Raw genomic sequence first — 25,329 nt, 5'->3', positions numbered from 1 at the left:
GGGCCTGGCACATAACAGGTACTCAGCAAATGTTTGTTGAATGAATAAATGAATCAAAAAGGGAGTTGTAATCATGATACTACAGATTAGGACAGAGAACTGACCGAAGGAAGAGATGGGGAAAGAGGTTCACTGGGAGAGGTGCGTATTCTTTTCCACTGATATCTTTGTCTTTGAATATCCTTGTTTTTCATGAATAAATAGAGAAATGTATAGAATAATTTCTTACCTTATAATTCCTAGCATATAATGGAAACTCATCTAGCAATCATAAGCAGGTAAAGTAAATATTTACTCTTATATGAGAACAGACTTCTTTCCAATGGTCCTAGAAGAAAGAAGCAGTCCCCAGATGGTTTTCGCTCTGACCTCAGAGACATTACAGCCAAGACCACTTTGGAGCTCAGAAGTCAAACAAATTCTCATTTCTGACAGAATGACCTGGCAGGGGGCTCTTTCTGCTCCATCTGTGGCACATATGAAGCAGAGGACTTTGTTGACTTTTTACCCTCTTTTTAAAATGTTTGAAATTTAGTTTTCAGTACACAATGCAACAGTGCTCTATCAAAGCAGGTCTGTGGAGGCAACACAGATGAGATCAACATCCCTGGACTGCTTAGCATGGTCCCTCTCTGCAATGGAAACCTTACACCACATGAGGTGGGTAGCTAGAGTTTACTTAGAAGAGCTTAACTGATTTGATTCAACACTTTAAATTACCTCTAATGTGGCACATTAGTAATGCCACCATATTGTAAATGATACATCCACAGAAGCATTAGTCATTATACAAATAGAATGAATAGGTTTCACTATACTTCAAGATAAACATGTCGAAACACTAACTCCATTCACTCAGGGCCTTTTGAGCTTGCTCAGGGCCCTTACCTGGCTGTTAGAATAAATACAGTTTTATGGCTTACTTTCTCTGTATGACTTCACCATCACCCAATACAAATTCAGGTTAGAAATTGCAGTTGTGCACATTGACACATTTATTTATTCATTCTCTTACTTAGTAACCTATTGTTTTCTCAGCTTGGTTTACAGAGTATTGTAGTTCCCTGACATTGATCACAGGATTCATAAGTACCATTTTTGTTAGAGTGCAAAAGTTTAGAATGATTCTGCATCTCAAAAAGAGTGAGTCAAGAGAGCAGGAAGTATTGTGTCAAGATTAGAGCAAGAGCTTGAGAGTTAGGTTCACTTGGATTTGAATTCTAGTTTCATCGCTATGTGTATAAACTCAGGAAGTGACTTCACTTTTCTGAACCTCCATTTTCTTATCTGTAAAATGACTGTGAAACCCTCACCTCTTTCCATTTCAACATTGTGCATCTCTTTTCCTTTTTACACACCTCCCAGAATATCAAGCATCAAGAAAAGATCTTTGAGAATCAGCCAGATCATGAAGGAGAAGGAGAAATGTAAGGTGGCCTGGGAAGGAAAGGTAGCACTGGCTACAGGAAGGGACATCTCCTTTAGTGATTACTATAAAAGTAAAGCTGGGCCAATGGCAACGTGATGGCCAGGTGGGAGATGCGAGCAGTGGGGACAGCAAAAACACCAGTTTAATGGCAAGGAGAAGGAAGGAGGTATAGGAGATGCTAGGAGAGGTTGGAAGGGACTGAGCTGTAGAAAGCAAAGAATGCAAGATTTTACAGAATGTAACAAAGAAAGGGGCTTCGTGTACAAAATATTTCAAACAAATTCTCTTATATCCTTTAATGATCAACAAAGCATTTTGCAAACACCAGTTTCTAAAAAAAGGCAGCTTCCAAGGCAGGTTAAAAACACTTCTGAGGGTTGGAAACCCACACAGGCTGTAGGAATATGTGCATTCACAGCAGCTAGTTCTTTAATGGCTTTTGCCTTAGTTTCTTCCTTTATAAAAAGGAGAATGATAATGTTGGTAATTATGACTACATTGTAAGGTTATTGTAGCATTTTGTCAAATATAAAAGGCATGTCGCTCTGTACTTTGCATAAAGTAAGTGCTTAATCAATATCGGCTATTTATGTGTGTGTGCGTGTGTGTGTGTGTGTGCGTGTGTGTGCGTGTGTGTGCGTGTGTGTGCGTGTGTGTGTGTGTGCGTGTGTGTGCATGTGTGTGTGTGCATAAAGAGATGTCTTGTAAGACGTTCCATCAATGTATTGACCATGGTCATTTCTGATTCATGGGATTTTAAGTAATTTTTACCTTTTTTGAACTTTTTGCTACAATTTGAATTTTCCCAATAAACATGCATTATTTGTGTAAAAACTATAAAACGATTTTTAAAAAATCCATACTTAGCAATGAAACATTTCAGATAATGTAGTTGAGTGGGATGCAACTTTACTTGTAACAGCCTTTCCATTGATCAGACTGAATAGTTAACCCTTCAGTGCTAAAAACTCTATTTCGGAAAAAGCTCCTTGTTTCACATTTTTCATAATTAAATGGTCTATTATAGGTGGGAGCTTTTTACAAAACAAGGAGTTCCTTAAAGGTAAGAAGAGTCTCCTCCACTGAGAATACGTAGGCTTACAGCTTTGAAAGGATACATTTTTGATTTTTAGTCTGGGAGTCTTCCAACCAGTGTTCATGGATTTTGAAGTCAGAAGACAACAAAACCTCCCCCAGGAGACTGTTAGCTTTACTAGGGTAGGGAAAGTATAATTCACCTTTGTATTCTCAGGGCTTGACACAGTGCCAGGCATGGAGTAGGTACTATATAAATATTTTTATATTGAATGAATAATTGAATGAATGAATGATAACTTTAAGGGCTGAGTTTCTGCTTGGGAGATGGAGAGAGTCACACCCTCTTACATACTAATATTTGAATAGGAAATTTAGAAAAATTAAATGGGAGCAAAGTAATTTTAACTAGGAGCACACATAAGACCAAAATTGAAGTAGAAAATTCAATGCCCCTTTATTGAAGGCCTACAGCACACGAGGCCCTGATCTATGTGTTGAGGACAGTTGTGAAGAGGAGCTTAATTACAGTAGGGAATACAGACTTTGATCAAGTCATGACATGTGGGAGCTGAGTCCCAGCAGGGAAAGAGCTGGATGCTTTGGCGGCATATGATGGGGGCACCCAGTCTAGGCTGCAGTGGGGAAAGCAGACATGGCCAGGGAAGGCCTTTGTAAGAAATGGACATTGAAGTTGAGACCCAAGTTTGATGAGAAGGAGCAAGAAGAGTCAAGAGTGGCAGGCAAAACATTTCAGAAGCTTCCAAGGTGGAGAATAGAACAAGCAAGGTGACCACACATACAATAATCCTAATCTGGGGAAGAATTTGTGATATGTGAGGAACAGAAAGAAGGTCAGTGTGAGCAAGGCACCTGCGAGAAGTGGGCCATGGCAGGGATCATATCACTCAGGTTAGGGCCCATGTGGAGAAAGTCAGGGAGGAAGTTGGGATTTGATAGGAAGTGCAATGGGAAGATCTTGAAGAGCTTTACTGTGACAGTAACCGTAATCTTATTTATATTTTCAACATGGAATAGCTGTTGGGTGATAGAGGGCGTAGAGTGAGGCTGAGTGGAGGCAGAAGATAGTTCAGGTGAGAAATAAGGGTGACCCGGACTATGACCTGGGACTTTCTGTAGATAATAGACATAGAGAGAAGTGGATGGATTTGAGCTATGGTTTGAAGGTAAAACTGATAAGACTTGGCACTGGATTGAAAGTGAAAGGGCAGCCCTATTTAACTCTGGCTGTTCCATCTAACAGCAGCCATCCTTTCTCATCCCAGCACTCTCTCCCTCAACCTCCGTTCGTGGTTTTATTTTTCTACCAGGTACTTGTTACCATGGGACATATTAAGTTTTATTTGTTTTCTCACTATTAATAATCTGTTTATTACAGCTTTAACTTTTGTCTGTTTTGTTTAATGTTTTATTCCTGATGCCCCAAACATTCTTGATACATATTAGGTATTCAATAAATATTTATTGCCTTATTGAATAAGGGCATTAATTTAATAAATGAATAAGTAAATGAGGGTGAGACAACATAAGTGAAGAATGTCTTTAGTTGGCTATTGCTTCATAACAAACAAACCTAGAATCTCCGTGGTGTACAACAACAGACATTACTTTTTCTTACTCTTGGGTCTGTGAATCAGCTTGGGTAGCTGTGCTTCAGGCTTGCAGGTCTGTTGAGCTAGGCTCTGGACTGTGGGTTGGGATCCACTCTGCTCCATGTGTATTTTCATCTTCCTTCAACCAATGGCTACCTGGAGTCTGTTCTTCTAAATGGTGGGTGGCAAAAGCACAAAAGACCAAATTCAATTTCAAATGAGCAAGGAAGCATATTTCACCTTCTCTAGTGGAAGATACTGCATGGCAAAGGGTATGAATGTGTAATTCCACAACAGGGAGAGATTGAGGGTTAAAGACCTATAATCCAATCTTCCATTATGACAGCTAGGTATGGCTTGAACAGCTACATGGATGGAACTGCCATTTATTGGTATGGGGAAGACTGGAGCAGGAACAGGTTGGGGAGAGAGGATAAAAATTAGGAGTTCAAATTTTCACCTGATAAATCCAGTGAGACTGCTGATGACAGGAATCACAAGTGGTAGAAATGTAACTGGCTTAAGCAAAAGCAGAATATACTGGTGAATGTAATTGGGAAGTCTAAGGAGGATCTTCAGAGCTTCAGGTACAGCTGGATCCAGGGACTCAAAAATTTTTGTCAGGGATTTGACTTAGCTTCTGTTTCTTTGATCTGTTTCTCTCTTTTGGCTTCATTTTCAAGCAAACTGCCTCCACATGGTGGTGAGATAGCTCCAGGCAGCCTCAGAGTCACCCTTAGCTTAGCAATGATAGTAAAAAGAAGGACTTTTCTCTCTCAACATCCATATATCAGTTTAAAAGATGATACTGTTATTTTGCTTATGTCATATGTCCATTTATCAACCAATCACACTGGCCTGGGTAGCTGGGGCACTATGATAACCCTCCTGGGTCATGTGCCCATCTCTGGGGTAAGGTGTCTTGTGCTGTAGTTAATATAGTAAGGAAATGATATCACAAAGGAAGCAGGAAAAAGAGGATTGGGAGGTATCGAGGCAGACAAAATCCAAACTACTGCAGTCTGGTAGAGATGGTAAGAGGGTAGTTGAACTTACGGGTCTGGCATTCATTAGCCACATTCAAGGTGGAACCAGAAATTTGGGAATTGTCTATAATAGATGGTACTAGAGGCCTGGGAGTGAATAAGATTACCTATTGGAGTATGAAGAGAAGAGGGTTTATTGTACTGTAAAATGAATACACATTTTATATGACAAATAGGTTTGCTAATTCATTCTTAGAAATTGCTGGCATATCAGGACAATACATGTGTTTTTTTTAAAATAAACACCTGTATAGAACTTACTATGTGTCAGGAATTGTTCTAAGAACTTTGCAAGTCTGTATGCATGTAATCCTCATAATTCTATTAAGTTGATACTACAGTTATACCCATTTTACAGATGAGGAACCTGAGGCAGAGATTGGATTAAGAAACTTGTGCATAGTCAAACAGGTAGTGAGATAGTCTGTGTTCAAATGAAGAAGTCTGGCATCAGAGTTCTCATGATTAAGACTTCATGTAGTTAAAGAGCTTCCTAGAGAACATGAAGTTTTCATCTCTTTCCCCTCTCCTCAGTTCCATAACACTTTCAGATTTTCACCTGCTGCTCTGGATTTGTGGTGGGGTACACATGTGGTTTGGCTCATCTGATACTATGTTTCTGAGATGAAAACTGAGAAGGTAGAACCCCGGAGGTTATTCCAGTTAACTTGGGGAGTGTTCGCCATCAGGAGAAACAGATGCTGTTTAAGTCAGGAAGAAATGAGTGTTCGCTCCAAGGCCTGCTTCAGAAAGCCTCTTTGTTTTATGACTCTGGGTGCAAGCAACCCTTTTAATTTTGTGTCTTGGATTCCAGCCATAGGAGGCCTTCTTTAATGTGGCAGATGGCTGGAGACAGGCAAACCAGGTTTCTACACTCTACATTAAGCTGCCTTCCCTAGAGAGGAGTCTCCTAATTATGTTGCTCTGAAAAAGAGAAGAAAAGATACCTTAAAATGGACACATTAAACCTACACCACGTGTAAACTAACCACCCTCTTAAGCATCTGCAAACATGTGGAGGTCAGGAAACCTTTGAGAATCTATAGGCTTTTTCTGCAGAAAATTTGTATGTAGGTATATACACAAAAATGTGCACATTAATTCCTGGGGGTGGGGTCACGGATTCTCTGATATCCTTCCCTGAAGCTTCAAGGAGTCTGTGGCTGCCAGATTCCTGTGCTTTGAGTGGAGGCAGCTGTCATTCTTTTACTTTTTCCAATACATTATGATCTCAACTTCTGAGTTATGAAAATAAAGGGTCTGTGGATTATAAGGGAAGAGTTTCACACCAGAACACCAAAATTTTACTGGAAAAAAACTCCTTTCAAATATTGGATAAAATTACTTTTCCATATTCTCTGGTCAGCCTGGAAGCTTGGCTCATTCTGTTAAAGACTGACATGAAAGCTCTTCTGACAAACATGATGAACTTTTTCTTTCTGGATTGTGGGGTGTGCCTCTGCACATCATTTCCTTGGAACCTCACTCATCTCAGAACTCCTCAGTTGAGTTCTGGTTTCTGCACTGTTTCCAATATTAAGAATTGTGTGCAGTCGGCAGTCTGTCAATTAAAGAATAACACACAATTCTCAGAATTTGGAAAGGAAGCTTTATTGTTTCCGAGGACTCTGCTGGAGGAGTCATACATACTTCGCCATTTCTTCCTCTGATGTCCATTTGCCATGATTGTCTGAGGAAGGGAGAAAAAGTCTTTGAAGTGGCTACCAGGATCCTTTGCAGATCTCTGGGATGTCATTGACCTATGCTTCTATGGTGGGTGACTCCCAACATCATCACATTCTTCCAATTCTCCCGTAGGGTATGCAGTAGTCATATAGGCAAAGCTTTCTGAGCTACAGCAAACTATGAAATTAAGATATTTATTAAAGATTTTCAAACCAAAAACAATTTTCCTCAATTACCACACATTTTAAAATAAAAAATACAGAAATATTTGTAAATTATTCCAGTTCTTCATCTTCCATATATTGTCTCACCTTTCCCAAAAGTTGCCTCCTTCTTAGACCTGAAAAACTCAAGGTGGGAGTAGGTCATGGGCTAAACATTTAGGCTAATTCTCTACATCAGATTGATAATATAAAAGATTATTGAAAAAATTCAAAGGAAAGGATTATTTCTTCCATAAACATCAACCCAACCCAAGAAAAACTATTTGGGATTTAAATCAGGGTTTCTCAACCATAGCAAAACTGACATTTTGGGTTGACTAATTTTTGGTAGAAGGAGGCTGTCCTGTGCATTGTAGGGTGTTCAGGAGTGTCTCTGGCCTCCACTCCCTAGATGCTAGTAGCACCGCCCTCCTAGTTATGACAACCAAGAACATCTTCAAACATTGCCAAATGTCTCCTGGGGGTGCAGTCACCCCTGGTTGAGAATTATAGGCCTAAATTGTACAGAAATGGGTTTCTCTACAAGTAAAGTAAAATTGAGTATTGGAGTTGCTTTTATCTGGTCTTCTCGATCAGGTGAATGGCTGAATGAAAAAAGCAATTTGACTATTTTGATGCCCCACTGACTATGTCGATCTGTTCAGATCATACTGTTCTACATTTGTTCTTAGATCCCATTTGATTGCCAAAAACAGGGACTTCCTTACTTCATTCTTATGGTTCTGGGATGCCTATTCATTTGCTATTTTATAATGTTTTTGACTATATAGATATTTAGTGATCCCTCTGATTTTCTATAGCCTTTGAGGTCTAGGTAATTTCTTAGACCTTCAGAAGGCTGCTGGTTTGGTACTAAAATTTCCAGTCCTCCCTTCTATGTTATCTCTTCCAACTTTAGACCTAAACTGAGCTCAAACAGCAATTTGGAGAGGTTGGAGTCTCTGGTTGATTTGATCAGTATGTGGACACATAACTTAGGAAGCAAAACTGTTGGCTGTGAGATTACATATGTGATTATGAAAAGGAATCTCGTAATCACAAATTCTTCTGACATATGTATAGTGACTGCAAAACAGCAAATAATTTGTTTTGGGAAGGATTTTACTGGCTGTTTGAAGTGAGGAGTATCTCTACCATACAAAATATTTAAACCAAATTGTTATGTCCTATAATGCTCAACAAAGCACTCTGCAAACATCAGTTCTGGAAAAAAAAAAAGTATCCTCCGAGGCAGGATTATATGCACTTCTGGGAGTTGTAAACCCATGCAGGCTCCAGAAATATTTGCCTTCCAAGGGCTGGAAACTTCTGAATTAACAACAAATAATCAGTGAGTGTGACAAAGAGTTAAAGTACACAGACTTTACTTTCTCAAAGTTTATGATGTAGTAAAGAAGTTTAAGATGGAGACCTGAAATTGCAAACTGGTGGCCGGTAGGCTAAATCGGGACCATGGATTTGTTTTGTTTGGCTTGCATGTAGCTGGCCTCCAGAATGTCTAACAGAGTGAGAGGAAGGGGACGGGGGGGTGGGGGGGGGTGGGGGTGTGGCGGGAAGGAGACAGGCAAAGAGAGAGAAAAATAGAAAGAAGTTGCTAAACAGATACAATTGAGATTTTTGCATAAAAATATAAATTTCCAGCTTTGCTTGAAAAATCAGAATATCTGCCAACACTGGGCCCCTATTCCCACAATTCCCTATGGTAACGGTTGGTTGGAATGAAATAGCAGTGACCCCTTTGGTCTCTGGAACTAGACACTAGCTCTCTGGTCTCTTCCCCCACTTCCCCTTCACTCTTTTACTAGGCCTCTGTCACCATTTGAGATGGCCACCCCTAATGCAGAGACTTCTGGAACATTTATTTAGCTTTTTCTCCATTTAAATAAACTTCTAGAGCCTGGAGCAAAATAGCAGCTGAGGCATTTGTGTGTCAGATGAGATGACCCTGGCTCAGGCCATGGAGGTGGCAGTTGAGGTGTGAGAAATGGTCAGATTTAGGATATATTTTGAAGAAAGAGTTAGTAGAATTTCCTGATGGATTGGATCAGGGTATGAAAGAGGATTCCAAAATGACTCCGATTATGATTTTTACTTATTTTAAAAAGAAAACCTATACTAGAACATTGGAGAGCCAGTACTGACCTTTTAAAATAAAAACAAAAATATTCAAAAGCTTTTTCTTACTAGCACTCTTCAAAGCGGGTTTGCTATGTGGTACCAATATTATATTCTGGGGAATGCTGACAGTTTTGGAAATTTGGAGGAAAAAGCATTGAGAAGAGCTCCAATTACTAAGAAAAGAGAGTCCAGGAGACGGGGTGGTGTATATAAGCCTATGGATGGCATCTCTGCACCTCAGTGGCCCCACCTGTCCAGGGGCTGGGTCCCCACGGGATCTCCCTCCTCACAAGGAGCTGGAGAGGGAATGTGTCTTGAACAACTGGGGTTGCAATCCAGTGTATGGACAGTCCCACTCCTGGAACTCCAGGGTGGGCACTCGCTCCATTTCCATAGGCCCGCAAGGGTTCCAGGATTGCCCCGTGGGAGGGGTTTCAGTGCTGCATCTAGTAAGAAGCTGTAAGATGCTCAGAAACATGTTTTGAAGCTACTTTGCGCAAAAAGAAGATTCTTCATTCAGATTTGTATTACAAATCAATAAAAGTAGCCAAGTAGTATCTGAAGATGTTTTTGTTTACACTTTATATGTGACAGAAAATCTCCAGTTGTCTGTATCAACGACAATTACTTAATTTTATTACAATGTATGCTGATTTGGTTAGTGGAAGCTACTAGCGGCTACTGTGGTGGTGGTGGGAGCTATCTGACTTCCATTCCCAGGCCTGGCCATCGATGCGAAGGCCTCCAGCTGATCGGAAGTCGGCGCTGGCCGGCGCGGAGCCAGGCGCGCAGGCTTCTTTCAGCCGCTCTGGCAAGGCACCCCTCCCTCCGTCCCGCAGCGGTCACTCGGCCTCTGGCGCGCATGCGCCGACCCCAGCGGGCGTCCTGCCGGGCTCCCTTTCCCTCCCTCCCTCATCCGGGTCCTGGGCGAGCGGGCGCCGTGCGCGTGTCCCGCGGCCGAGCTGCTAATAAAGTTGCAGCGAGGAGAAGCGCAGCGACGGCGTTGGGAGAGCGCGCCCAGCCGGCCCGTGAGTGAGTGAGGGTCCCCGGCACGCGCGGGCGAGCGGAACCAGGGGCTGCGGGCTCTTCCCCGGCGGACTCGGGCCGAGGCGGGGGCGTTCGGCCGCGCACGGAACGGAAACGATCCGGGGCCTGTCGGGCGGGAGGTAGGCCGAGTCCTGGCCTGCCGGGGTCCCGGCTGGCGGACACGGTGCGGCCCAGCGGCTGCGGAGGCCTCGCCGGGGTGTCCTGAGGCGGGGCCGGGGCTGGCCCTTGTCCCAGCCCCGCCGTTACCGCCCAGACTTTGGAGGGAGGCGTCTTGGACGCCTTGGAGGGGACCCCCTGACTCCGCTCTGTCCTGGGGAGCGGTTTGCTTTCCTAACTCGTCTGATGTACCACCCTCGATACACACCCCTGATAGGACTGCGGTTCTCGGCCGGACAGCCTAGGCTGCTGCACTGCGAAGTTGTCCAATGGCTCGATGAATCCGTGCTGCTGTCGCTTTGTGTTTCAAAGATAAGGATCCGCGCTTATCGGTGGGAATTACACTCTGGGCAGTTGTGACCGGCTACTGCAATCAGCTGGTGGTTAGACCTGGTTTCCGCCACTTGCCATGTCAGTTTGCACCACTGCAAGGATTTGTTCTACTTCATGTAAACTCTGTGCTGCAAAGAGAATGCCAAAGCAGCGTCTTTTTGCCTTCATCATATTCAGCCGCTGGCCGGGTCCATTACTTTAATATCAGGGCTTAAATTAATATTCCAGCCTCTTCCCCTCCCCTTTTCCCCTCTCCCCCTTTCAGCTGCTGTTACTACGTGGAGTTTGGAGCCTAAGCTTTGAAAACTCCCATGTGGCGCGCCCGTCTTAATTCTGAGCATGCTCAGTAGGCAAAACAGATTTTTGGTTGCAGAACTCGGGCGAGGATAGTCGGGGTATTTGGACGTTTGCCGGCTTCCTAACACAATGTTCCGATTCTGGTGGTGATGGCATTGGAGAATGGAGCTTACTTAGGCTGGCCTGTAGGTGAGGAATGGCTGAACACCCTGAGCCAGATCTTTATCTTGATTGTAAAGACAATGTTTCCTGACCAGCTGGAGCTTTGGGGGCGGGGGGGGGGGGTGGTGTTGCGGGGGGAAGAAGCAGTTTTGGCTGCTTGTGCATTTAAATGGGTGTGGTGCTAAGTATATCTTGTTTACCTTATCTTTCTGTGGAAAAGTTTTGATGTCTAGGTTTGTCACATCATGCCTGTTGCCTAGCACTACCAAAAGAGTTCTTATCTAGCAGCAAAGATTGGATAGGTGGAGGTCGTGGCTTGGCCTCACAGAAGTTGAGAGGAAAGGATACTTGGGTTGCGTTTTTTAAAATTCGTATTTAAAACTAGAGTACTTGAATTTCCGCAGAATACCTGAATTGCCCAGAGTGAATTAGTTTTTAATTTTAATTTGAAAGGCAAAAGTTTGAAAACCTTAGTCCCAGTAGGTTTAGTAACCTTCCAAATAACTTACAATTTCTGCTAGATGCCAGTGCAGTAGTGTCCGTTGTGGGGAAAACAGTACCTACACTCAGTGTGACAGTTTCACATTTATTGATCCAAATATCATTATGAAATTAGTGTTCCAAATTCCATAAGGAGCTATCTGCAGATGTGTAACAAATTATTTTAATCTTTTATTCCTTTGGTAACTATTAATATTTTTTTCTCTACGGTGAAAACTGTAAAAATACAAAACTTAGAAGAGACAATTTAACAAAACTTAATATTCATAAAGGTTGTAGATATTGTGTTTAGATTTATAAAGTTTAATTTTGATGATTTGTATGATTGTTCTTATTCATCTTCCTTTCCTTCCCTCTCCACATTGCTGCTCCCTCAGTCTTTTTTACATTGCTGCTGTTAATTTACCCATGTACCTTTGTTAAAAATACCTCATTCATCATTTTGTGCATTCCTTTCAGATCTAGCTGAAATAAGCAAAAAAAGTTAGATTAACCTTCTCAACTGACTTTTCTCTCAGGTTTTAAAGGCATCCACATGATATGGTCTAGTTAAAAGGAGGAAGAGAGCAGCAAACTGGAAAAAAAGAATAAAATATTTTCGTAGGTTCTGTACAGATCTGGTAGTATTATCTGCGTGTCTGGTTCACTGTGGTAGGCGCCACAGAAATGGGTAGATTGATAATGTGTTGCATTTCTTTCCCCTCTGGCAAAGTCAGCTATTAATTTCAGTGGGAGACAGTGGCAGAATGTTGTTACTAATGAGGTTTGAATCAGATTGTTGTTTACTGTTGGTTATGTAACATGTTGCTGGGAGTATTATTAAAAGTTGCATTCTGTAGCAGAGTAGAGGCAAGTAAATTCTGCTTACCCTCTTCACTGGGTTTTAATTCTTGGCTGAACCTGAAGGCACATTAGACTACAACCATAATTATACCTGGGCAGCCTGTCTGTTTCCTGTTTTCATCATGAACCCAAACATTATGATTTGCAATGATGATCTTTTTTGTCCTTTGCATTGAACGGAGGCAGTGTGTTTTCTCCCTCTACTGAAAACAGATTTGTAACTTGGTCACATTAAAGATTTTAGTGTTTTGAAAACTAGGCAGTAAAATACCAGTTTTTCATTTCTTAATACAGTAACTTAAATTGAAATACCATCTAAAAAAATCTATTTCATATATATTCTTTGTATTTGTAAATTTTAATATTGCTAGTACTTTGTAGAGTTAAGGAAACTTTTTGTTTATGACATATCAGTGTTTATTATTACCAGATGTATATGTTGGTCTAGGCAATGAGCCACACATCTGGGTGAATTTCAGAGCTGACTTGAGTACACTTGATAATATAGGTGTCTGTTCTCTTGGTTTATCAGTGTTCTCTATTTTTATTTCTAGAGGGTCTATGTTCCTTGTATCTGTCTGTCTCTCTCTGTGTACACTAAGCACAAAGAAGAAGGCAAATAGTTTATTTCTTCAGGTGTTACAAGCAGCTTATATCCTATATGGTTTGCCAGTCTACTCATAAGGTCAAAGACATTGAGTAAGATTCCCTTTTATAAGGGATACTAGTAGCCTGAGGAATGATTCTTATCTCTACCAGTCTGGATATTCTAGAGAAAAGAATACCTGGGAAGGTAGGGCCCAAGGAAGCTGGGGTGCAATATAGGGTGCTTTCCCATCAAAACAGATGATGAAGGACCCCTGGAAGCTGACCCGTGTCTTCCCCCTGCCCGACAGAGTCTTGCTCTGTCACCCCGGCTGGAGTCCAGAGGTGTGATCTTGGCTCACCACAACCTCTGCCTTCTGGTTTGGAGCAATTTTCCTGCCTCAGCCTCCCAAGTAGCTGGGATTACAGGTGCCCGCCACCACTCACGGCTAATTTTTGTATTTTTAGTAGAGACGGGGTTTCACCATGTTGGCCAGGCTGGTCTTGAACTTCTAACATACTTTGTTTTTTCCAATTCTGAAGTTGATAGAATGATAGTCATTGGAATTTGCAGTTCGTTGGTGTTGTCACACACCATTTACCTGCAACCAGAACTCTGAATCTGAGAAGTACGTTTACTAAATGGGAGGTCAAGATTTAGAACTCTTTTGGAAGAATTGTTAAAAACTAGATTGTTGTTAAGACTAATCTCATAGGCCACTTTCATATTCTAATAGCCTTTGTTGTTTTCCAACTTGGAAAGATGGGGTAATTACAGAGTTCTTAGGTTTTTCATAAATTATCAGCTAGTTCTGGGCTATTTATTTGAGAGTGTCTCTCTCTGTAGCCCAGGCTGGGGTTCAGTAATGTGGTCTTGACTCACTGCAATCCTGCCTCCCGGGTTCAAGCGATTCTCCTGCCTCAGCCTCCGGAGTAGCTGGGATTATGGGCACCCACCACCACATCCAGCTAATTTTTTATATTTTTAGTAGAGATGGGGTTTCACCATGTTGGCCTGGCTGGTCTCGAACTTCTGACCTCAAGTGATCTGCCCGCCATGGCCTCCCAAAGTGCTGCGATTACAGATATGAGCCACTGTGCCTGACTGGGCTCTTTATTTACTTTTGATTTTCTTTTTTTTTTTTTTGCCTTGGGCAGCTAGGTGGGGAAGTTTTTGCCCCAATTCTAGTAGAGTGGTGTTTTCAGTGACTTTTCTTTCTCCTTTTACTGTATCCTAACTTGGTTGAGATGATATTTTGCAAGAAAGAGTTCTTTATTAAGTCAGTTCTGTATGTGCAATACTGTAATTGTAATTCACTTTTGGAAGCTAGTTATTAACATACATTTTGTAAATGGGTTTTGCTCTTGAATTTTTTGGGATCCCCCCCTCATCTCTTCCTATAGCATATACGTAATTTATAGGCTGGTACTCTATAGAAGTTTGAAAATGACTTGACCTGTTAAGATTTTAGCAGGGTTTTTTTTTCTTTCGATATCCATATATGTTGTTTTGTTATACTGAAAATAATATTTAAAAACTAGTGTCCCATTCTCACCTTTTCTCTGAGCATAGCAACTGGAGTCTTGGGAGGAGGCTTACATTTTTCAAATTTAACTATGATCTCAGAATATGGCTGGTGTTTTCAAGGCAAGTTTTGTTTTGTTCAGTTTTGTTTTCATGATGTGTTAGGATCTGCCTAGGATCCTATCTGGTAGGCTGTATAACTTGAGATCTAGTTATTCTGGTTTGTGTGTTCCCAGGAAGAGGGAGTTCTGCAAAAATATTTAAAAGCCAGTCTTCTTCTATTCTTCTTAGTCACATCTTCTGCCCACTTGTCTACTTTACTCATTGACCATTTCTTATTCTTTGGAGTTGAAAGTGTAAGTTAAGTGAATGGTGACACTAGAGCTGAAAATGTAGCCAGAGCCATGTTTATTCCCTTTTCTTCTAAGCAGGGAACTAGAACTCTGGGTGCACATGAGCTACCTGGAGAACATCTTCATAATGCACTGTAATATATGTCGTGTACACAGGTTAGCTCTTTGTGCTCCACAGACACATTTTACAGTCATGATTTGGTATCTGCACTTGATGGTTTTATAATTTAAAGGAAATCGCTACAAAGATTGACCAGCTCTGTGTCTGTTCCTGTGCCTACACGCCTGTACAAGCATACTCAAACACATCTGGTAGCAATGTAGGAAATCTTGCAGGCTCTGTGAGGGTGAGTGATACATTTAGATCAGGCTCTGTTTAATTAGGGGACTTAGGGGAGCAGGTGAAGCTTAAAGAATGATTAAAAACTGGGAAACAAAAGTCTGGCTGTGGGAGATAATAAAGTAGAGAATTCTGTGGGCACAGAGAGAATAGGCAAGAAGATTATGCAGTGAGAAGTATTGGGAATCATGAGTTCAGCTCCTGAAGGGCTTTGAAATCTGCTATGAGAAGTTCTGATGTCTTTGGAAATCGCGAGCCACAGTTGAGGAAAGTGGTGATTTAAATGTTTCTCTGTGAAAATAATTTTGGCGCCCATGTAATTGTATCCTGTCTTTCTTGTAGATGTTCCTGTAAAGAATAGGATTTCTGAATCTAGAAGAGCTGTGAGCAGACATGCTTTTGGTTTCCTTTTCCTCTCTGTGTGCAGTTGTGAATGTGGCTTACAAGTTTTATAGCAGTTGTATACCTGGATCTAGGGATGGTTTGACAGCGGTGGTGGTGGTGGTTATCTACTTGCTGACACTTGGTGAATACTATTGATAATTAGAACCACAAGGGTAAGAGATTTTTAAAGCTTTACCCCCACATCCCCTCTGCCCCCCAAAGTTACCCTTAGGTTGTATGTATGCAAGTGTCTTTCTTCCATTGCAGGGGATCTTGAGCACCTTGGTTCCCAAGCCTGCTGCATGGTCCGAGATTCTTGTTAAAAATGTGGGCGATAAGGCCCTTCTGCCAAGCCTAGTGAATCTGAATTTTGAGGGCTGGTTCTAAGGAATTCGTTTATTTAAAAACCCATGTCCGATTCTTTTGTATAGGTTTGAATTAGAATACGATGGGTTGCGACCCATATGGGCATTTATTTCATGGGATGATGTGCTCAGGAGATTTTTGGCCAATAGTGTTGAGGAAAATTTGGGGAATTGGTTTGCTTGCCTTTTTATTTCAGATTGAAGCAGTCATAGAGATGTTGGAGCAGAAAGTGAAGGAGTCGTTTCTGTGAATTTACTTTAGAAATCTGGATATGAGCTCTGTGTGTGTGTGTGTGTGTGTGTCTTTATGTATGTATGTGTGTCTGTATGTATGTGTGTCTCGGGGAAGGTATTGAAGTCAGTCTGTGTGGGTGTTTGTTATGAAAGTTGGTCAGTATGTAGTACTTCCATGACCTGAGGTAAGAACAGGACCTTTGGGTTATTGATTTAACATGAATTCATTTGAAATAGAAGCCTTGTGAAGCTTAGCAACATTTTATTGTATGGTTAATGTGTATAAAACTTAACCCTGAATCTTCCTTTAGCTTTCTTACCTGCATTTTCCAAATCAGTTGATGTCAAACCCCATTCTTCCAATTGTCCAGACTGATACCTTGGAATCATTGTTAACTCCTTTGTTCTCACACACCCCATGATCTCCTTCATCAGGAAGCTTACTGTCTTTCATATGTCTGCTGCTCACCACCCCACTGCTATCACCCTGGTCTAAGCCATCGTCATCTTTCCTCTGTCCCCTAGATTACTGCATCTCTGAGCTGGTCTCTCTGCTTTTATCATTGCTGTCCATCTCTCCTCCTGCTTATTCTCAACATACCAGCCAGGATTTATTTGTTTATTTATTTTGAGACAGTCTTGCGCTGTCACCCAGGCTGCAGTGCAGTGGTGTGATCTTGGCTCACTGCTACCTTGACCTCCTGGGCTCAAGTGATCCTCCCACCTCAGCCTCCCAAGTAGCTGGGATCACAGGCATGTGCCACTGCACCTGGCTAATTTTTAAATTTATTTTAATTTCTTTTTTTTTTTTGTAGAGACGGAGTTTTACTATGTTGCCCAGGCTAGGCTCAAACCCCTGAGCTCAAGTGATCTTCCTGCCTCGGCCTTCCAAAGTACTGGGATTACAGGCATGAGCCACCATGCCTGGCCCAGGATAACTGTTTTTTTTTTGTTTTTTTTTTTGAGACAAAGTCTTGCGCTGTTGGCCAGGCTAGAGTGCAGTGGCTCACTGCAACCTCTGCCTACTGGGCTCAAGCAATTCTCCTTCCTCAGCCTCCCAAGTAGCTGCGATTACAGGCGTGTGCCACCACACCCGGCTAATTTTTGTATTTTTCGTAGAGATGGGGTTTCACCATGTTGGCCAGGCTGGTCTTGAACTCCTGACCTCAGGTAATCTGCCCACCTCGGCCCAGGATAATTCTTTAATAATGTAAGTCGAGAACTATCATGTCTGTTCTCAGAGCTCTCCACTGAGTCCTCAGTTTCGTTAGACTACTGTAAAAGCTAAAGCCTTTATATCCAGCATGGCCATTCTGGCTCTCTGGTACCTCTTTGACCCCACTCCTTACCTTTTCCCCCTTGTAGACTGTATTCTCAGGCTATACTGGTCTTCTAGCTCCTTAAGTATGCCAGACATGCTCCTACCTTAGGATCTTTGCATTGCCTGTTGCCTTTACCTGTAATGGTTTTCCCCCAGATTACATGCCTGTTGGCTTACTCTTTTATATCCTTAAAATTTCAACTCAGTTGGCACTTTCTTGGTGAGACCCAGCCCAGCCACCCTGTTTAAAATTACACCTTTCCTCCAGGACTTCTTGCCCACTTTCCCCTGTTTTAATTTTTCTCTATAGCACTTTTCACCTAACAAACATACCGTTTACTATATCTCGTTGGCCTCCTCCTGCTGGAATATAAGCTAAACGAGGACAAGTGTTTTGGTCCCTTTTATTAACTTCTATATTCCCAGCTCCTAAAATGCTACCTTAATAAATACTCTTTTGGATGAATGACTTGAATGAATTTAACAAGTTACTGTAATGTATGCGGTACTGTTTTTTAAAGATTGTATTCTAGTATGAGAGACAGAAATAAAGTTAATGAACAAATTATTGTGAATCAGTTAATACTGTGATAAAATGAACATAGTATTGGATTAGAGATTAGGGAAAATCTACTTTATATAGGATTACAGGGTGATCAGGGAAGGTATCTGGGATGAGACCTAAAGCTGAGACTTAAATAATGATAGAGCTAAAAATTAGTGGCCAGGGATTAAGAAAAGTGGTATAAGCAGAAAATGGCATTTGTAATATCTGAGGTTCAAAAGACATTCCAGTGTAGGAAGATAAATGCTTTTGAAGAATGAATTCTTACTAATATTTATTGGGAGCAGGAATAATGCTTCTGGAGTTTCATTTCATTGTTTTGAGGAGCAACAACTCATTTGTAGTAAGAGGACACACTGTGAAAAGTGCTAGATACCTGGATTACATGCCCTTCTTTTGTCTCTCTGTATTTCTGTAATAACTTGAGTGTATCTCATTGTGCTTACATATAGGGGTATAGTTTGGTGTCTGTTGTGCTACGTTATTCTGTGAAGGGAGATTCTGTCCTGTTTGCATTTTTGCTATTCCCACTGTTCACTCACATAGTACCGTTGTATGGGACTTAGAAAAAGGCCTTCTCATTTATTTATTCCGTCACCCCTGCCCGGTCCTGATAAACCCCCGCATGTCCTACAGTGTCTGCTAGATAGTAGGTGCTCAATAAGTGTTTGATGATTCATGGCTATTATAGCTGTTGAGTCAGTTAATGCACATGTTCTTAAAGAAGTAGGTGTACTTTATGATAATCATTTCTGTATTTCTGTTGATTTACCTAGAGTCCTATAGTTACGGAAGTATTTGTACCTAGTTTCTGATTTGATTTTTCTTAGTTTCAGCCTCCAAATTTGTATAACCCCAAGTATATTAGAGCGAATTGTTTTGAAGCATGAGTGACTCATGATAATGTGAATCCTCTCTTTAGTAAGGGTTCATAATATGGCTGAGGTATAGCTGCACTTTAGTTTTGAAACCTGTTTTTCCTCTGACTCTACAAGAAATAGGTTTACTTTAAAAAATATAGAATTGGATGAAGCAGAAAGTGAAAAGTACACCTAACCCCACCACCAGAGCTAATATCACATCCCCTTTCTTTCATTAAACAAATATTTATTGAGCATATGTATCACTAGGCTTACAATGATGAGTGAAAACAGATACAGCTCTTCTTGTGGAATTTACATTCTTGTGGGGACAGACTGGAAAGGTAAATGTGAAAACATAGGTGTGGTAAGTGCTACAAAGTAGCAGTATGTGATGCAGTAAGCATATAAGAGGGGGACTTCTTGCCAGGACGGTTTGGGACTTCCCCAAAGAAGGGATGCTTGAGCTGAAAGAGAGGTGAGGTGTGTGTGTGTTTTGTAATGTGATAGGTTCTTTTGTAATTCATGAGATACCATAATTTTATAAGGTTTTCATTTATGGCTGAGGTACCACTGCATCTCTTTTGATTTACTAGTGACATTCTGTGTTGTTCAATCAGCGGTTGCAGTTTTTCAGAAGAATCAGGGAACCTCACATACATAGGAATTTCTAAATATTAATACCTTGGTTTTCTTTCTAGCTTTGAGGTCATTTCTCTAAGAAATGACAAAATACATCAATAAAAGGGTATTATTAAGTCAAGTCTTCATAAACCAAAGGTATACTGTGAAAGGCCAAGATAATAGCAGATAATGGGTTCATAGCTGTTAAGTCCCTCCAGTTTCTAGTATGAGAAGTAGCATATATTCCTTTCTGTTTAATTATTGGCTCTCTGTGCTTGGTGTACATTTTTTTAAACTCAATTTTAATGCCCTATTTCTGTTGGCTATCATATGGAAATAAATCTAGGATAAAACTAAGTGATAGGTTAAATGGCATATGAAACTCTTTATAGCACTTGTTCTTTTTTCCATTACTCTCTAAGATCTTACAGAGATTACGGGTAGTGTCTTTTAAGCCTGAGTTCCTAGCATGGAGTATTCCTGACATAACACTAGTGGGCACCCAATAAATTTTGAATAAATCAAATATCTCCTCTGTCTAACATCACAGTTAATCTCTCCAATTAATATGATCCTCAAAATCTACGTATTTATTCCTTTTTTCCTTGAGCTTTTCTCTTCTTCCACTTTCCAGTTATACTGTTCTTTCTGTTCCATGTATGTACTCTAAATACCTCATAAACCAGAGGTATACTATGAAAGGCCAAGATAATAGCAGATAATGGGTTCATTATCTGAGTCTGAAAGTGTTTGATCACTCAGATTTAATTCCATTCATTCATACGGCAGTTTTGATGAAAATTGACTGTCTCACCTAACACAAATTGTCCTGTGGGTTTCCTAATGGGATTTTAGATTTAGATTTTGGGGGATTCTCTGGTTTTCAAGCTAGAAGTGGGAATTTCCCTGAAAGGTTTCATAGACACTGTTCAGTTTAGTTTGTGTTTTTCTTTTATGATGCTCATGGTTAGCCCGTTCTGAATTATTGTAACAAGGCTTGGCTTTTAAAGAAAAGGCTGTTTGACACTTAACATTCTGAAAGTTTGGTTTAATACGGCCCTAGTAAGAGCAAAAAAAGAGAAAGCAGAATTTGTCTTCTATCCCTGATTATATTATTGAAATAAGACTAACATTTATAAACAACTGTTTTACAATAGGTTTCTATGGAGGTTTATTGCAAAAGAAAATAGCTTGATGATTTAAGTTCTTTGAAGCCTATTGACTTTTTGGTTTTCTTAGTAACTAAATATATTACCTCTTTATATCTTTAGATATATATTAATATGTCTTACTATATTGGTATATATTAATATATATTATTCTCACTGGTGTACTTTAGGATAGGTATGTTAGGTGACTCAAGATGAGGATTACAGAGGTGCAAATAGAATCTGCTCAAAAGCCAGATTGTCCAGGGCATTATTTCACCTATGTGGACTGTCAGATGCATCTTCCCTTGACTTACTAGGGAACTCAGAAGTAAGCAAGCCCTGGAGCACCTGAAAGTGCCAAGGATACAAATCATGTATTCTATGCTAATTGGGTTCTTTTTGAGACAGAAGGAAAGTTCATTTTCTTTAGGTAATTTGTCAAGTTTCTCCAAAAGCAACACTGAGGAATATAGGAGAAGCTATGAGAAATATAGAAAGAGAAAAGAAAAAAAAAGAGTTAAAAGAATGAGAACAAAGGAAGGGGGTTGAATGACAGATACTGGTGGCAAGTGATGGGGAACATCAGAAAGGACTTTGAGAGAGGAAAAAAGAAAAAGCCACCGTATTTCTTCTAAGATGTACTTTTGTTTTTTCACCTCATAACATAACAGTAACTGTCGTACAGTTAATGGCGTCTGAGTATTGCTTTTGGCCAGGTGGCAGTTTTGATCTAGTTGTCATTGTACAGGCGTAGCTCTGACTTGCTGTTTCTGTTGCTGTCATTTCAGTCTCAATGTGGACATTGTTTTAACTTCTCGTGTTGAGTAATTGCCACTTAAAATATTTTCTTAGTTGTTGTTTTCACATCTTCATTTACATGCTCTAGGAACACCAAACAGGCACCAGTATCAAAATTTGCAGGATGGTTGTCAGTGGCTTGAAAGACAGTCCTGGAGCAATGTCAGAACATTCTTTATACTTAACATTGTTGATGGCAGAAGGTTGATACTGTGAAGAAAAATTTTAAGTGATAAGAAAGCATTATGCTGTTTAATTTGCAGCTTTTTCTTCCTTCAGGGTTCATAAAATAATGCAGACTCTTAAAGTACATGACTGTATGTTTGTTGAAATAAAGGAGTCCCCTTTATTGAGTATGCACTGTGTACTGAGTTAAGTGTTTCTCACTTAATTCTCAGAACCTTTTAGGGCTGTGGTATTCACAATACAAAATAGGAAGAAATGGAGATTTTGGGTGTAAGTGCTAGATCCAGAATTTGAACCCAAGTTTATTAGGCTTCAAATGAGGTGCTGTAGCTCCTTATCCTGGTAAATAAAATATTACTTTGTGAAAGACATAGAAGTTTTTATGCTTAAGATAAAATTGTCTCCCTTCATCCTTCTCCCCAGAAGGTCATATCCTGACTTCCTTTTAGCAGCCTTTACATCTTTAGGTCAACTCCATTCTCCACTGTGTATCGTAGATAGATATGGGCACATTTCAGTTGTTCTATTAATTTGTAACTATTTAGAGTTAGTCTGGATCTGATTTATATTTCAACTGTTTATTATCTAGCTTAGTGCCTTGCCTTTTATAGGCACTCAGTAAATATGTGTTATATAAATAAGGCTATAATAAGTGGGAGCTTAAGTTTAGCACTGGTTATTATGTATATTTGTGCCTCAGTAGACTCTGAAAGCATTTAGAAAAGGAGTATAGAGGACCAAAATTTAGCTGTCCAGTAATCTGTAATGTGTAAAGACTGTAGTTGCTAAATACAGTCTTTTGGGGTTTTTCTCTATTATTGGAATAAGTGTAGAGATGATGTAGAAGTGGGGTGTTAGACACATAGCTGATTTAAATTGAAGATGGGTGTTCTCAGTGTTTCTAAATTTGTTTTATTTAGTGAAAGGCAAAGGGGGCATGAAAAATTAAATCAACTTTTCAGGAAAGAGACTCATAAAATTTTCAGAGGTATTGCAGCTTCACTTGTGGCTTGTGTAGCATGTGCTAATATATGCAAATCAGAGCGTATTTTATTTTTTGTATACATAATGAGAAATTTTTTCATAACTGAGTACTTATGTGAGGATACTAAAGTAAATCTATTGCTGTAACCCAAGCTCTCTGATTGTTTTATTTCAAATTGTGGACCCAAGGTGTTATTTTGAATATGGTATAGTCTGCAGAAAAGACTATAGGACAAAATGCATCCATTATATGGGTACTATAAAGAAGTTTTAATCTCAGTTTAGCAATTTTACTTCTACTATAGGTGGTTTAGTTCCTTCAGAAACCTAGGTGTTAAATATTAAGAAAATACATGAGTGAAATATGATTGCACCATTAAAGGCATTTAAAAAAATCTATATATTGGGGTGAGGGAAGAGCAAATGCTTGTGGTGTTAAATGGAAAATGCAGAATACCAAGTAGTATCATGGTATATCCTGTTATGGGCAGTTGTGGGCAAGACTATATATATGCAGAGGAAACAAATATAAGCATACCATATGTTAATGGTATGATTATAGGTGAGTATACTTAGGAAAAATATTTTTTAAGGAAAAACATTTTTTAAAAAGTGGTACATTTTCTCATCATTTCTGAGATCATTGTGTTCTAGTGATAAGTGTGCTAAAAATGTCCTAATGATAATTAGAAAGGCTTTGGAGTAAGACCACCATAAAAAAATATGTATTTTTATGCAGTGGTAGTAAGCATATAGATAAACCTTTCATTCCTGCTGATTGACCTAGCACAAACCTGGAAAGGTTGGGTTAAAGTTGATAGGTTGATGACATACATTAAGTGGTATAAAAATAAGTTTGAAAATGCGCAAATTAAGCTGGATTATTCTTGATCTCTTAAACTGTACAATCTTATGATAATATTGAACAATTTCGATGTTTTGGAGAAGTCAAAGGAATATGGAGAACAATTAGAGACCTTTAAGGGAAGAAAATTCCTTGGCAGGCGGCTTTCTTTTTAGGAGGCATTGTGTACAGTGGTTAGGAATATAGATTCTGCAGCTGGACTGCCAGGGTTCAATTCTCAGCTCTGTTTCTTGCTATCTGTATAATTAAGCAAGTTGCATTTAATTTCCCTTTGCCTGTTTTCTCACCTGTAAAATGAGAATAATGGAATTTACTTTATATGGCTGTTTTGAAATTTAATGATTTTTGGTTTCTAAATGTAAAGTCCTTAACAGTACTTGGCATAGTGAGTGCTCAATAAATGTTAGTGGTTTATTATTATTATTACCATTATCAAAGGAATATTATGATTCCTTTGCTTAAGCAATTGATTTTGTTTTAGAAAGGAAGCTGTTGAAATTATTGAAGTACCTGTTGCTATATTGTAAGAAAGTAAAATGTACAGACATCTGCCTCTGTAAGTAGCCTTTTAAGATCATTCATACCCCTCTGTTTCTTTAGGCGGTAACAATGCAGCCCATGTTTTATGCCTTCTATAGAGAATTTCATTTAAAATGAAACCACTGAAAATTGTAGACCACCATTTTATACTAAATGGTGAGTAAAAGGTCTGATTTTATCTTGAAGAATGAAACTAAAATTCTAGGAAAACATTAGCTTATAGTAACTGTAAACATGCATAAATTGTTATAATGAACAAATAATGGATCAAGTGTGAATGGATAAACAATTTTTCCCACAAAATAATTCAGTATCATGATATGACAGTCTTTAATTTGACATTTGTGGCATTAGCTTTGTTTTTTTTTTTGCAAAAATATAAAAATGTATATACATTTTTCCAAGGACCTCTGTTAATTCTTTGATAGTCGAACTTTTCTTACCCACCCCCCAACAAAGAATGTCTTGCTTACTGATTACTATAAAAGTGGTAGATTCTCCAAGCCCAGTGTTCCTCATCCATGCATCAAGACTACAAAAAAGCACAAACTAATACATAGAAAACATGGAGAATCTTACAATACTGAAGGAAAGATTACATGTTATTCCTTCTGTACAACATTTACAAACAGGCAAAACTATAAAAGACATCACATTATCCCCATGGGTCTTAGGGACAAACAAAACCTCAAATATGTTGGTGCTTATGCTGCTTGCTGTCCCCTGAGTAACAGAGTTTCTAACCCAGGAGCCTCATGTCCTTTGGCGACATGCAGAAGACAGTAACAGACTAACTTGTAAGTGGGGTAAAATTAAATGCTAGATCCTACATTGTTTGCCATTATTTTTATAAACTTTGGAAATCTTGGAATTTTTGCAAAATCTGTAGTCTCACTCATGGTTCATGAGCCATTACGGTGAGGGAGGCACTTGTGAATAGGGACTGATTTTATAAGTGATCAGTCACAAGTATGTTTTAAAAATATTTTTAAAAATTGAAATAATCATATAGTAAAGCACACAAATTTTAAGTGTACAGCTTAATGAACTTCTGCATATGCAGAAGTCATCTGTAGAAGTCATCTTCTACATATGCATGTCATCATCACCCAGATCAAAATATGGAAAATTTCTAGCTCCCTAGAAGGCTGTCTCATGA

At 39.7% G+C, this 25,329-nt stretch overlaps 1 protein-coding gene across 7 annotated transcripts in view; it reads left to right on the top strand.

Annotated features, from left to right (window-relative positions):
- The first annotated feature begins 10,051 nt into the window (after window positions 1-10,051).
- Window positions 10,052-25,329, top strand: part of LOC105467109 (SMAD family member 5) — a 49,253-nt gene continuing 33,975 nt past the window's right edge. The window contains exon 1 of one of the 7 annotated variants that reach the window (XM_011716488.3): window positions 10,052-10,183. The gene's annotated coding sequence lies outside the window, so the exon portion shown is untranslated. The other 6 variants (XM_011716489.3, XM_011716492.3, XM_071098396.1 and 3 more) reach the window with 6 other exon arrangements.

The sequence above is a fragment of the Macaca nemestrina genome, chromosome 6 (assembly GCF_043159975.1).
Source record: "Macaca nemestrina isolate mMacNem1 chromosome 6, mMacNem.hap1, whole genome shotgun sequence".
NCBI classification, from domain to species: domain Eukaryota; kingdom Metazoa; phylum Chordata; class Mammalia; order Primates; family Cercopithecidae; genus Macaca; species Macaca nemestrina.
This window is presented reverse-complemented; position numbering and strand designations above follow the sequence as displayed.